Source organism: Limanda limanda, chromosome 7 (assembly GCF_963576545.1).
Source record: "Limanda limanda chromosome 7, fLimLim1.1, whole genome shotgun sequence".
Classification (NCBI taxonomy): Eukaryota; Metazoa; Chordata; class Actinopteri; order Pleuronectiformes; family Pleuronectidae; genus Limanda; species Limanda limanda.
This window is the reverse complement of record NC_083642.1, coordinates 27,688,972-27,704,290: the sequence shown is the minus strand read 5'-3', so window position 1 is coordinate 27,704,290 and position 15,319 is coordinate 27,688,972.

The window sequence follows — 15,319 nt, the reverse complement described above, 5'->3', positions numbered from 1 at the left end:
GCCATACTTTGTTTCCAGCCAGATCATCCCTAGGATGATCGCCACTCCTGGAACCGGTAATGATGGCCGGACTCCCATGGACACCTGTCCCTTAACTAAAGCAGAAGACAACAAAAAACTATGCAAAAGGAGCCGAAAACAGTTGCATCCCCATTCCTTTAACCAGCACAGAAAGCCCTGTGTCAGTTTCCGAAGAAAATGGAAGAACAGACTCAACAACAAAGGACTCTAAAGAGCCCGTGTCCCTCAGTATCCTAACTGGAACTTGTGTGTCACTCCCCAGCAGAGACACATAACCCTCTTGTAGATAAGGTGCATAACCCAGATCACATTCTCCTGTATTTAGTTTTGGGTTAGTATGGAATTTTACAGCATCCAGTGCCTTCTCCCTGTCAATCTGCTGGGCACGAGCCGCAAGGGCAGCAGGCTTAGGTTCCCTGCTATTTTGGAGAACCTTGTTCTGTGACCTGAGGGCAGGACACTTGTTCTTCCAGTGTCCCTCCCCTAGACAATAGTTACAGGTTCTGGTTTCATTCCCTTTATCCCTCCAGCCATACGAGGATTTTAACTCTGGACTCAAAACCTCTCCACTCAGTTTAACCTGACGACCACTAGATAGATCTTCCCTGTTCCCCCAGTCATACATCTTATGGGTTAAGGAGTATTCATCAGCCAACACCGCAGCCTCTCTTACCGTTCCAACTTGATGCTCGTTTAGGTACGTAGTAACTCGGTCAGGAAGAATATCTTTGAACTGCTCTAACAGAACCAGTTCCTTAAGATCTTCAATTTCATTTACCTCAGAAGCTAGAAGCCAGCGATTAAATTGGGTGGTCAGTCCACGCACCAGCTCTACATAAGTTTGCCCTTCTGATTTTCTCAGTTTCCTGAACTGCTGGCGATACGCCTCCGGTACAAGTTCATAGGCCCTAAGTACTGCAGCCTTAACCTTGAAATAGTTCTGAGTATCTGCTACACTTAGAGCAGAGAATGCCTCTTGAGCCTTACCTGTGAGCACACATTGTAAGAGCAACGCCTTCTCTAAATCAGTCCACTGGCGTGCTTGACCTAACCGCTTAAAAAGACCAAAGAAAGTATCCACATCCTTTTCTCAAAAGTATCTGTGGACACTGCTGGCGCAACTGGTGTCAACTTCCCCTCTTTAATCAGCTCCAGTTCAACCAGCCTAGTAGTTACTTTTAGTCGTTCAAACTCCCATTCCTGCTCCCTGGCATGAACTCGCTCTTCATGGACACGTTCCTGGGCACACTCTTCTTGCTCCCTGGCATGAACTCGCTCTTCATGGGCACGAACTTCACTTTCCTGTTGGTGATGTAGCAACATAATTTCTTTCTTCTGTTCAAACGTAATGTCACCAAAGTCAGAAAGGAAAAAACTTGTACTGCCCTTTAACCTGGATCTGGCCGCTACTTCCTCATCAGCAACAACCTCATCTGTGGAAGAATCAGAAGGGGGAAGCACTGGCAAAACACCAACCTTTTCTAACTGGGCCTTTAAAGTAGCGTACATTACTTCCTTGCGAACCGTTTTAGGAAGCTCCATTTCATGATGCTCAGCAATTTTTAACAACTGCTCCCTGGTACCTTTTCCTAGCACCTCCACACTAGGACACTGCACAAAATCCTCAATGGTAGCCATCGTTTCCAAAAGACCCACCTCAGATAACTTTATTTTTTTTTTTTTTATTTAATTTATATATATTTCATCACCTTTGGAACACCTCTCCCCTGACTATCTGCCTAACCAATGCTAACTACCTTCTCTGGACCCTAGTCTTCATGCATTTCATGACAGGTGTTTTAAACACAAAACCAATGACCAGGTAAAGCCCCAGCTATGCTGTTACTCACCAGACGGACATGGACGTGTACCCAAGACAGGAAGTCAAATCATGTTTATGCACAAAAATAACAAACAAAAATAACAAACCAACAGACCCCCCCGAGAGAGATACTTTTGCTTATTCCTACCAGGAAAGGTAACTCCAAAGATGAATCCCTCTAATTAGTGCCTGATAATGAATGCAATTAGTACCAGCGATGTAAGCTCAAAGTACTACATTCACACTCTAAAGTTTTCACTCACTCTAGGCAACCAGTACACTATTACTTTCTCAGTACAGAAAAGAGTGAGAAACAAACCTGAATCTGGATTTCGGACGAGCCCCCACTTGTTACACCTTTGCTCAGGGTGTGCAACAAGAACCACAGACAGCCACAAAGTTCTGTAGTTACAGTCTTTATTCTAGCCAGAATGAATACAAACAAAACCTCCACATGCCCCTGTGGAGGTAGACCCGGTGAATGAGAGAGACAGAGACCAGTCTGCAGGGCTCCCAAGTAGTGGGTCCACAGGTGTGCCTCATTCCCACTGATCATCGGTGTGACTCCGCCCACAGGAGCCTGAAAACACAGCCAAGCAGAGGAGACAACTCCAGGGCGTGCAGACAATTAACGGATAAAAAATACGAAATGACCATGAGCCACCCGAAGGGGAAAGATAGGCTTATGGAAGGATTTAAGATTGGGGAGACAAGGGTGCACGCCAGAGAACTAGTTAATGACGAGCTGGTCGTGTCATTCATGAACTTGCCATTCTATATTGAGGACAGGGAGATACTGGGAAAGCTACAACTATGGGGAGTCTCAGCAGTATCTCCTATTAAAAGGAGGAGGACAAGGTTCCTGAAAGTATAATTTAATAATCAAATACAATCACTGCCTTATTCTGCTAAATTTGACACAGCGCTGTTGGCTGAGTATTTCAGGGTGCTTCATGACAAACAAGTTAAAGTGTGCAGGCTTTGCATAAAACCAGGCCACATAATGAGAGAGTGCCCTGAATTTCACTGCAACAGATGTGGAGTGCAGGGTCATTATGCAAGGGAGTGCACGCAGGGGAGGAAGAGATGTGATTTGTGCCAGAACCTGATAAATGAATGCAGATGCAATAAAAGTGAGGCAGAAGATGAAACAAGTGAGAGTGAACAAGAAAGTGAGAGTGGGAGCAGGGAGGAAGGAGACGCGGAGGACATGGAAAGTGTGGAGGAGGGAGACGGAAATGAAATGGAGGAGACGGTGAGGGAGGATGCAGGAAAGCAGGAAGGAGAGCGGAGGACGGAGGAGACGAAAGGAGGAAAGAAAGAGGGAGCGGACCGGAAAGAGAGAACGAGAGGAAACGACGAGGAGGAAGATGGAGGAAGGAGGAGAGGAGTGCTGGAGCGAGAGGTGATGACAGGGGGAAGGAGAGACGGGGTGGAGAAGAAAGGTCCCAAAACGAAGGAGACGAGAAGGCCAGAGAAGGGGGCGACTGTCGAAAGGAAAGACGGAGAGAAGGAAGCAGGCCTGGGGAAAAGGCGAGGAGAGGATGACACTGGAGGGACAGACAATGCACCAAATGGAGCAAAGCCCAAAGAGACTGGAGAGGAGACCACCGCATCACAGATGGTAGGATCCGAAACAGACATGGACACAGAGGAAAAAATAAAACAAATGAGGAAAAGACAGAATACTCAGAGGCATATGAGGATAAATAAGAAAAGTAAAACTAAGGAAAAAACAAAATGAAAATAACAATACTAATAATGTTAACAATAATTTCAATAAATGCAAGGGGGCTAAAGAACAAAAACAAAAGACATCAGATGTATGGGGAGAGTAATTATGACATAATATGTTTACAGGATCTGTAATGTAGGAAACACACTGGAATGAGAGATGTATGAAAGAGGTGGAGGATGAATGGAGGGGAGATGTGTTTGCAAATAATGGACATGGGAATGCAAGAGGTGTAGCAATATTAACAATATTATTAACAATATTATTATTATTATTAATATTTTAATGACCATATAAAAAACCTGTGCAAAACCTCCTTCTACCATCTCAAAAACATCTCCAAACTCCGCCCCACTTTAACCCTGTCAGATGCAGAGAAGCTCGTCCACGCATTCATCTCCTCTAGACTGGACTACTGCAATTCCCTTTTCACTGGGATCACTGGCAAGAACATCCAAAAACTGCAATTCATTCAAAACAGCGCTGCCAGGATCCTGATGAGAGTCCGTAAATATGAGCACATAACACCAATTCTCCACTCACTCCACTGGCTCCCTGTCTCAACCCGGATTGAATACAAAGTCCTACTCCTCACCTATAACTGCATAAATGGACATGCACCTCCCTACCTACAAGAACTCATCACTCCCCAAACCTCCACCCGCACCCTCAGATCTACAAGTAGCTCGCTCCTTTGGGTTCCCAACACCAAGCTCCGCACCATGGGCGACCGGGCCTTTTGCTCAGCAGCGCCCCGCCTATGGAATGGTCTCCCTGACCACCTGAGGGCAACACAGACCCTGGACTCTTTTAAGACTGGCCTAAAAACCTTTTTATTCAAGAAGGCGTTTTTACTTTAAGTTGAGTTTTTTTTTTTAGGACTTTGTTTTTAACTATGTACTTGTGGCACTCTGAGATCCTCGGATGAAGAGTGCCTTACAAATAAAATGAATTATTATTATTATTAACAAAAAAGGGAGTGATAGGGAATGTGAGAAGGTGTGAAGATGAGGGAGATGGGGATCAAATTTGAATATATGAATGAGGAAATGAAGCTGGTAAATCTGTATGTGCCGAATGAGGAGAAAGAAAGAAAGGTGATGTTTGAAAAGATGGGAATGATGTATGATGAAAACTGTATGATCGTGGGGGACTTTAATGTGTGGTGTGGGAAATTGGATGTGTCAAGGAACATGCATTTTAAGAATGATACGAGAGAGGTGTTATAAAAGATAAAGAGCATGAAAGGATTGAGTGACGTATGGAGAGAAAGAAATCCAGAGGGGAGAGAGTTTTCAAGAGTACAGCTGGTGAAAGGGGAATTGAAACAGAGTAGGATAGATTTAGTATTGAGCACAAAGGGCATAGCGGAAAGGATAAAAGGTATAGAATATATAACCACAACGTATAGTGATCACAAGGTGTTAAAATTTACAATAGGTGGGGAATCAAGGAGAAGAGGAGGGGGAGTGTGGTGTATGAATGGTCAGCTGCTTAAAGATGAAAAATATAAAAAAGAAGTGAGAGAATACATAATGTGGGAGATGAATGAGAGAATGTATGAGGAAGACACAGGGAGGTGGTGGGAAAGGCTGAAAGAGGGGATAAGGAACATGAGCAAAAAACACAGCAGGAACAGGGGAAAGAAAGAAAGAGAGAAAGAACAAAGGCTAAAAGAGGAGTCAGATGAAGAGGGGAAGAAAGCAGGGGAAGGGGTTAATATTGACATAGAGGGATATATAAGAAAGAAAGATGAACTTAAGGAAATAGAACAGGGAAAGTGTCAGGGAGCAATAATAAGAAGTAGAGCTAAATATGCTATGGAGGGAGAAAAATGTACAGGGTATTTCTTAAGGCTATAGAAGACAAGGAAGGAGAAAAAGTATTTTGAGCAAGTGGAGGGAAAGGGGGGGGGAAAATAACAGATCTTGTAGGGATAGTGGAAAGAGTAGAAGAATTTTATAGAGAGTTATATAAGAAAGAAGTGGTAGATGAGGAGAGTAGTAGGCAGGTTATAGACAAGATGGAAGCTAGACTGAGTGATGAGGATAGAGAGGTGTGCGAAGGAGAGATAAGTAAGGGAGAGATAGAGAGAGCCATAAATGGGTTAGGCAGAAATAAAAGTCCAGGGATAGATGGAATAATAGAAGAATTTTATATAGAGTTTAGAGAAGAATTAGTACCAGTGTTGGAGAGATTATATAGATGGATAGAAGAGAAGTGTCAGGACCAGGTAATCCCTTCACCCACTGTTCCCTTTCCATAGGTGGCTGGAGCTGGGAGGGGCCTCCTGTGGAACACCTTCGCAGCTGAGACTCATCTAATCAACTCCACCTCCACTCCACAAAGCCTCAGCTCATCTCCCCAGTCTTCGCCAGATCCTGGCGATAGCAGGTATCGTCTGATACCTGCTATCTGCCTGCTACCTGCCTGCAACCTGCTTGCTACCTGTCTGCTACCTGTCTGCTACCTGCCTGCCTTATTAGAATTTCTAATAAACCATTTCCTAACATCTACCTGCCGTGTTCTCTGTCTGCACTTTTGGGTTCGCTTAAAAATAAGATCGTAACAGAACGATCTGGCCAACATGGACCCAGCAGACACAACACCGGTTTCCAGCCAACTAATCCATGCTCTAACCAGTCAAGGAGCTCTTCTTGGACAGCATGAACAGCTTCTCCAGGGCCTCACAGACACAAACCGCGCTCTGGTAAATCAAGTAACTGAAATAACCCAACAAGTCTCGTTGCTTACCTCTCTGTGTGCCTCATTTCCAGCTGCTGCTTCATTACCTGATCCTGCTCCCCCAGCCCCAATACCACTTGCTACCACTGCTAATCTGGATTCCCTGGCTACCAACCCCAAGCCCTTTAATGGAGATCTGAAGACATGTCGGGATTTCCTGCTCCAGTGTGGTATGGTTTTTCAACAACGTTCCTCATTTTTTCCAGCTGACCAATCTAAGATTCATTACGTTTTGGGATTGCTGAGAGGGAGAGCTTTGGCATGGGCTGAAGCAGTTTATACACCTGTGTCTCTTACTACTGTGACCTATGAGGATTTTATTTCCAATTTAAGAAGAGTTTTTGATCATCCTGATTGCCATGGCTCTGCATCAAGACGTTTATTGAGTCTCCATCAAGGGTTAAGGAGCGCAGCAGACTACGCTGTGGAATTCTGGACCATGGCAGCTGATGCTCAATGGGATGAGCGTGCCTTAAGAGGGTTTTTTTTTGAAAGGGTTGAATGAACTGCTTAAAGATGAACTTGCCTCCAGGGATGAACCTGAGAGTCTCAACTCCCTGATTTCTCTAACTATCAGGTTGGACAATCGCCTACGTGAGCGCAGCCTGGAGAAATCTTCTCTTTCGCAGCCAGTCACCAGCACTCCCTTTGTGCCCAGAACTCTCACCACAGTTGGTCCACAACAGACCCACCCAATTCTGCCCAGCTTGGCCACTGCTTATCCTGAGGATGAACCCATGCAACTTGGCAGGGCCCGACTAACTCCGGCGGAGCGTCTACGTTGCATCCGGGCCGGTGAGTGCATATATTGTGGACAAGTGGGTCATTTCCGTGTGACTTGTCCTATTCTACCAAAAGACCGGGCTCGTCCGTAAGGATGGGGGTACTGATGAGCCAAGCCAACCACTTCCCCCCACATAAGTCCCAATTACAAGTTTCAGCTACGATTTGCTCCAATCAGTTGTCTCTGCCCATCCCAGCACTTGTAGACTCGGGTGCCGAAGATAATTTCCTTGACTACGATTTAGCTATACAGTTAGCTTAAGTCATCGAGCCCTTAAAGACTTCCTTAAATGCTAATGCTCTGGATGGTAGATTTTTAGCTAAGATAACCCACCAAACATCTCCTCTCACCCTCGTCCTCTCTGGTAACCACCGTGAAACCATTTGCCTCAAGATAATGTCATCTCCAAATTCACCTCTTGTTCTTGGGGAGAATCATAGGTTGGAGCAGTTTGTCACTCTACGTGCCTGCAGTCAGCTTTGTCCCCACCAGATGGAGCCAACGCATCTGGTTGCCCTCAGCCCAAGCCACCAGACTTGTCAGCCATTCCTTTGGAGTACCATGATTTAGGTGAGGTTTTTAGCAAAGACCGAGCACTTTCTCTACCCCCCCATAGACCTTATGATTGTCCTATTGACATGGTCCTTGGTTCAACTCTGCCCGCTAGCCGGTTATATAATATCTTGCGCCCTGAACGGGAGGCCATGGAAAATGATATTAAGGAATCCTTAGCTGCTGGGATAATCCGCCCATCCTCTTCCCCTCTTGGTGCTGGTTTTTTTTTTGTCATGAAGAAGGATAAGACTCTCCGCCCTTGTATCGACTTCCGTGGCCTGAATAACATCACTATCAAGAACAAATACCCCCTTCCGCTAATCAGCTCTGCTTTTGAACCTCTTCAGGAAGCCACTGTCTTCTCCAAACTGGACCTCCGCAATGCTTACCATCTTGTGCGGATTCGCGATGGAGATGAATGGAAGACTGCTTTTAACACACCCCTAGGCCATTTTGAATATCTTGTTATGCCTTTTGGATTGACCAACGCTCCAGGAGTTTTTCAGGGACTGGTGAATGATGTCCTTCGTGACTTCAATAACCGTTTTGTTTTTGTTTATTTAGATGACATCCTGATTTTCTCCAAGGACCTCAGTGAACATGTGTCCCATGTCCGGCTAGTTCTCCAGAGACTACTGGAGAATAAACTTTTTGTCAAGGCAGAGAAGTGCGAGTTTCACACCAGCTCTGTCAGTTTCCTGGGGTACATCATCGAGGGTGGGCAGGTGAAGACGGACCCTGAAAAGATTAAAGCGGTATCTGAATGGCCCACACCCACGACACGCAAGAAATTGCAGAGTTTTCTTGGCTTTGCAAACTTCTACCGCCGATTCATCAAAGGCTTCAGTCAAGTGGCAGCTCCCCTCTGTAAACTAACCTCTTCCTCTGTGCAGTTTTCCTGGACACCGCAGGTAGAGGCAGCATTTTGCAAGCTCAAGAATCTCTTCATCTCAGCTCCTATGCTAGTTCAACCAGATTCCTCTCTGCAGTTTGTAGTAGAAGTTGATGCCTCGGATACTGGGGTAGGAGCAGTTCTATCTCAACTTTCTGGTCCAGATCACAAGCTTCACCCATGTGCCTATTATTCACGTCACTTGTCACCTGCGGAGAGGAATTACGATGTTGGGAACAGGGAGTTATTAGCGGTCAAGTTAGCTTTAGAGGATTGGAGACATTGGCTGGAGGGGGCGGAGCAACCATTCATAGTTTGGACTGATCACAAGAATTTAGAGTACATTCAGTCAGCTAAGAGGCTAAATTCCAGACAGGCTCGGTGGGCTTTGTTTTTCAGTCGTGAGATGTCCGATGCAAGTTCAGAGACCGTCTTGCCTCCCTCCTGCGTGGTGGCAGCAGTCACATGGGAGATTGAAGCGGAGATTAGACGGGCACAACAGAACCATCCTGATCCAGGTACAGGCCCACCTAACAGACTCTTTGTCCCAGATTCTTTCTGTTCTCAGGTCCTGCAGTGGGCTCACACCTCTAGGTTTGCCTGCCATCCGGGAATTAGCCGCACTCTCTCTCTCCTGAAGAGACACTTCTGGTGGCCCAAGATGGATGCAGATACACGCTCTTATGTTGCTGCCTGTTCGGTGTGTGCGAGGAGCAAGGCTTCCCACCGTCCTCCAGCTGGCCTCCTGCGTCCACTTCCAGTTCCTAGCCGTCCATGGTCACACATCGCCTTGGACTTCGTCTGTGGTTTGCCTCCCTCACAAGGTAACACAGTCGTTCTCACCGTTGTAGACCGATTTTCCAAGGCTGTCCATTTTCATACCCTTCAAAAGTTACCATCTGCTCAGGAGACTGCCAAACTATAAACCGACCATGTTTTTCGTCTACACGGCATACCAGTTGATATTGTCTCTGACAGGGGTCCCCAGTTCACCTCTCATGTTTGGAAGGCTTTTTGCCAGGGCCTTGGACCCAAGGTCAGCCTATCTTCCAGATTCCACCCACAGACCAATGGACAGACAGAGAGGGCTAATCAGGACCTGGGGTCTGCCCTGCGTTGCATCTCATCACTCAACCCGTCAACCTGGAGCTCTCACCTGACCTGGATTGAATATGCCCATAATTCCCTAACCAACGCGGCCACAGGTATGTCCCCTTTTGAGGCTTCTCTGGGATATCAACCACCTCTGTTTCCCTCTCAGGAGAAGGATTTGGCGGTACCCTCCGTTCAGCATCACCTTCGTCGCTGTAGGAAGGCCTGGGATGACACTCGTTCGGCGCTCCTTCGGTCTGTGGAGGCCAACAAACGCATCGCTGACAAGCGTAGGATTCCTGCTCCCGTTTATCAGCCAGGTCAGTCAGTGTGGCTTTCCTCCAGAGACATTCCATTAAAGTCAGTCTCTAAGAAGTTAGCCCCTCGCTTCATTGGACCATTTGTAATTGATCTGTGGACGCCACTTCCGTCGGCGTGGCGTCCATTAGGGGGGGGGTACTGTCAGGACCAGGTAATCCCTTCCCCTACTGTTCCCTTTCCATAGGTGGCTGGAGCTGGGAGGGGCCTCCTGTGGAACACCTTCGCAGCTGAGACTCATCTAATCAACTCCACCTCCACTCCATAAAGCCTAAGCTCATCTCCCCAGTCTTCGCCAGATCGTCCGTTCACCTGTGTGGTTCAGCTGCACACCTTCCTGGTTCTACTCCATGCCACAGAGTTCTGCCTGCTACCTGCATGCTACCTGCTCCGGCCTGCTATCTGCCTGCTACCTGCCTGCTACCTGCCTGCTACCTGCTTGCTACCTGCTTGCTACCTGCTCCGGCCTGCTACCTGCTATCTGCCTGCTACCTGCCTGCTACCTGCTTGCTACCTGCTCCGGCCTGCTACCTGCTATCTGCCTGCTATCTGCCTGCTATCTGCCTGCTATCTGCCTGCTACCTGCTTGCTACCTGCTACCTGTCTGCTACCTGCCTGCCTTATTGGAATTTCCAATAAACCTTTTCCTACCATCTACCTGCCGTGTTCTCTGTCTGCACTTTTGGGTCCGCTTAAAAATAAGATCGTAACAAGAAGGGAGGAATGCTGCATAGTATGACAACAGGGTTAGTGAGCATAATATATAAAAAAAAGGGAGTAGGGATGAAAGAAGTAATAGGGACGGTGGTGGGAAGCACACAAGCATATAGCATACCAGGAAGAGACATAGCGGACACAATAAGTAGTATTAGAGACACAATAACACACATGAAGGAGAACAATGGAGGGGCAGTAGTCAGTTTAGATCTTAACAAAGCATTTGACAGAGCAGATCATGGTTATTTGTATAAAGTGTTAGAGAAGGTGGGATTTGGAGGAAGGTTGATAGGATGGGTTAGGCCAGGGGTGGGGAAAACATTTTGACTCGCGGGCCACAATGGGTTCTAAAATTTGGGGGCCGGGCCAGGAACAGATGGATTGAGTGTTTTTGTGAACTAATATAAATGACATGGAAAAATCATTACATGAAAGGATTTGGCCTTTACCAAGTAGCAGAGCACTTATTTGCAAGGCCATTTAACAAAAACTCGCCTTCAGAGAAAGGCTTGCTAGCCTTTGCTATTTCGAATGCCCCCCAAAAAACATGCCTTGGTAGATGACTCTTTAATCGCAGTTTGTCTGTGAAAAAAAATGTTGCTGAGTCTGTAAATTAGTTGCCAACCTCTGAGCCGCAGCCACCCGTTTTTCAGTTGACTGCTTGCTAGCGTAGTTAGCATGCTTTGTAGCAAAGTGACGGCTGATGTTGTACTCCATGAAAACTGCGACAGTTTCTCGACATATCAGGCATACAGCCTTCGATTGGACTTCAGTGAAAAAGTATTTTGTTGTCGACTCCGTGTTAAACACTCGGCACTAATTGTCCACTCTTCGTTTCCTTGATCCTCTCATTTTACAGTGAAGGGAGATCATGTGCCTTTTCAAGCCCTATACACCACACTCCCGGGCAAATTTAATTTAGCTGACGCTTTTATCCAAAGCGACTTACAATAAGTGCATCAACCCCGAGGGTTCAAACCCAGAACAACAAGAATCAAAAAAGTATGATTTCTTAAAAAATAAAGCAAAACTACAAAGTGCTATGAGTACATGCCATTTAAGTGCTACTAAATTGTTAGTTTAAAAAAAAATAAAAAATTCAATTTTTTTTTTTATTAATTAATTTTTTTTTTTTTTTTTAATATTTGGACAAGTTCGGCGGGCCGGATTAAAAAGCCCAACGGGCCGTACTTTGCCCATGTCTGGGTTAGGCGAATGTATGAAAGAGCAGGCAGTAAGATTAAAGTCAATCGGATAGTCACAGGTGAATTCAGATTAGAAAGGTCAGTGAGGCATGGATGTCCGCTATCGGCTCTGCTGTACTCCTTGTCAGCAGAGCCGTTAGCGGTACTCATACTGCAGAATAGGAGGATTAAGGGCATAGAACTACTGGGCGGACAGGTGAGCACACTATATCAATTTGCGGATGATACAACAGTGACAGTTAGGGACAAGGAAAGTGTAGTACAGGTATTAGAAAGTGTAGAACTGTATGGGAGGGCATCAGGAGCTAAAGTAAACATAGAAAAATCTGAAATAATGTATATAGGGGACAGAGGAGGAGGGGCGGGAGTGAAGGGATTGAAGGAAAACAAAGGGTACATGAGGGTTCTGGGAGTGAATTTAGGGATTGAGGGAGAGGAAGGGAGAGATAGGCAGTATGAAGTACTGCTAAACAACATAAAGAAAACATTGGGGTATTGGAAGCAGAGAAAGTTTAAATTAAAAGGGAAGGTAATAGTGGTAAATGCACTTATAATGAGCAAGATGGTGTATGTGATGAATGTGATGGATGTGCCTGTGAAAGTGTTGAAAGAAATAGAAAGAATCGTAAGCAATTTTTTGTGGGATGGGAAGGGAGTTAGGATAGCAAAGGAAGTTTTAGAAAATGAGTATGAGGACGGGGGACTGAAACTAGTCAATTTAGAGGGAAAAAATAAAGCACTAAGGGTGAAAGTGATGGTGAGATATTTTAAGGATAACAGAGATCATGTGTGGAAGGTATTTTTAAGAGAAGCAATAAATAAATGTGGAGGATGTGGAGAGAGCGGAGTGTTCATGGAACTAAAAAAAGGAATGATGGATGGGGTGACTGACATATACAAAGAGATGATTGGAGCATGGGGAGAGTTTGTGAGAGGAGTGAAGTATGAATGCAAGAATGTGAGGCAGGTATGGGAGCAGTGGCGGCTGGTGAAATTTTTTTTGGGGGGGGCGCACTTGGGCGGCGCGGTTTAAATAGCCCACCGCAATGAGAGAAAAAAAACTCCGGGGTGCTCCGGTCCTGTGCTCCGGTCCGGGACCCGGTCCGGACGTCCCCGGGGACGTGCTCCTCCGGGACCGGAGGGAGGTGCACCTAGGGAGGTGCTCCGGTGCTCCGGGAGATGCTCCGGTCGCCGGGACGTCCCCGGGGACGGTCCCTGTCCCCGGGGAGGTGCTCCGGTGCTCCGGTCCCGGAGGAGCACGTCCCCATGCACGTTAACATGTGGTTAAAAATTTCAGCTGATTATTACTGATCGATAAAACTACACACACGACACAGTAAACAACAATGATTCTATCTGTCCACTGTCTGTCCTCTACCTGTCTCACTCAGTGCTCCGGGACCGGAGCTGCACCTCCGTGCAGATTAAAAGTATCTGCTAACTATGCAGCTCCTGTAGATCAGTGATAAGGTCTCTGATTGGACAGTCCTGTCAGCATGATGTATAAGAAACCCTTTCATTGGCTGTAGGCGCAAGTGAAGTGCGCCCATGGCTCGAACTGTCATCCGCCATTGAGAAGCTGTCCTTGCTCAAATGTTCCTGCCCCTTTTGTTGGCTTCCATAGACTTCCACTTGCCCGGCGCCCACAGGGAGGAGTGGCTTCTCTCTCAGTGATAATGAATGGCAAATATATTACCAAATATAATATATTAAGTGGTTTTTGACAGGGGCTTACGGTCTCCGGCACACATTTAACGCTTTAAAACAGTACATTTCTTATTAAATTATTTGATATATAATGTTTTTTGACATGTCATTTTTTTTTTTTTTTTTTTTTTTTTTCATCTCAAAATTGTAGGGTGGGCGGCGCCCCAGCGCCCTGTATGACGAACCGCCACTGTATGGGAGCAACCAGTGTTTTTAAATCCAAAAATAATGGCAGAGGGAGAAACTGTTTTCAATAGGGTGATATGGAGGGCAGGGATAAGAAAGGTAAGGGATATGGTGTATGAGTACATACCTGGCTTCATGAGAGCACAGGTTATTGTGAATGAAGTAAGAGGGAATGGGGATGAAATATGGCTGGGCACAGCAAAAGGAGTAATAGAGAAAATAAAGACAGCAATGCCCAAAGAATGGATGGAAATGATTGAGAGAGAGAACGTGGTGAGGGGGGAAGATAAAATAGAAATGTATGTGGGAGAAGGAGAATGCAAGGTGAGATTGGCAAATGTGAAAACCAGAGTGATTTATAAATGTATGAGAGGAAAAGAGATAAGGAGACCAGCTGCAGAGAAAGTGTGGAACAAAGTTATGAATGGAATGGATGTGGAGAGCATATGGGAGAGTTTGAGAGTGAAATGGAATAGCATTGAATGCGAACACTTTGATTTCAGGCTAAGGCACAACCGGATTTTTAATAATCTAATAATAATCAAGTTTGACTGCAATGTTGAAAAGGAATGTGATTTATGTGGTGAGGGAGTGGAAACATGTATGAATGAGTTTGTTGAATGTAAAGAACTAAGGGGATACTTTGAAAAAATGAAGATGTTAATAAATAAATGCTGGAAAGGGGAATGGACAGTGAGAATGGAATGGAAGAAGCTGTGGCTGTTTGGTGTGAATGAAAGACAGAAAGGATGCAATGTAAACCTCATGAACTATGTGCTGAGCCATGGAAGGTATGCAGTTAAAATAAGGAGGAACACGGCTCACTACGAGAAAAGGAAATGTGATGTATGGACTGTTTTTAAAAACTTAACAGAAAGAGACGTGAGACAGATATGGGGCTATATTGGAGAAGAGGAGTTCAGAAAAGGATTTGTGGATGGAAGTACTTTTATTGAAATAATAAATGGCAATGTGAATGAGGTGAGAATGAATTTTGGTTAAAAGGGATGTTTCGTTTTATGATTTGATTTTGATTTTACTAATTTATTGATTTGTGTGTTTTCTGTGAAGTAAATAATATGCATGTAAAAAGAACAGGCCTGGAAAAGGGTTGACATATTACAAAATGTGTTAAAATGTAAATGTACTTGTAATGAATGTAAATGCAAAAAATTTTTGATAATAAAAAAAAAAAAAAAAAAGCACGCCAGATCTCGTCCGATCTCGGAAGCTAAGCAGGGTCCGGCCTGGTTAGTACTTGGATGGGAGACCGCCTGGGAATACCAGGTGCTGTAAGCTTTTTCGAATTTTCTTTGCAACCAGCAGAGGGACTCGTTGCTGCTGCTTTAAAGGAGAAACATCTTGGAAAGAGCAGGAAAGACTCGCCATCAAAGAAAACAAGGAAGTGGAACACACACACACATCACAACTGAAGGAGGAGAGTGAACATTCAAACGACTTTTGATACTCCAAAACACTACCTTATTCATGCGCTAGTAGCATAGCACTCTCAAAATGTCATATTTGGAGAGAAGGATGA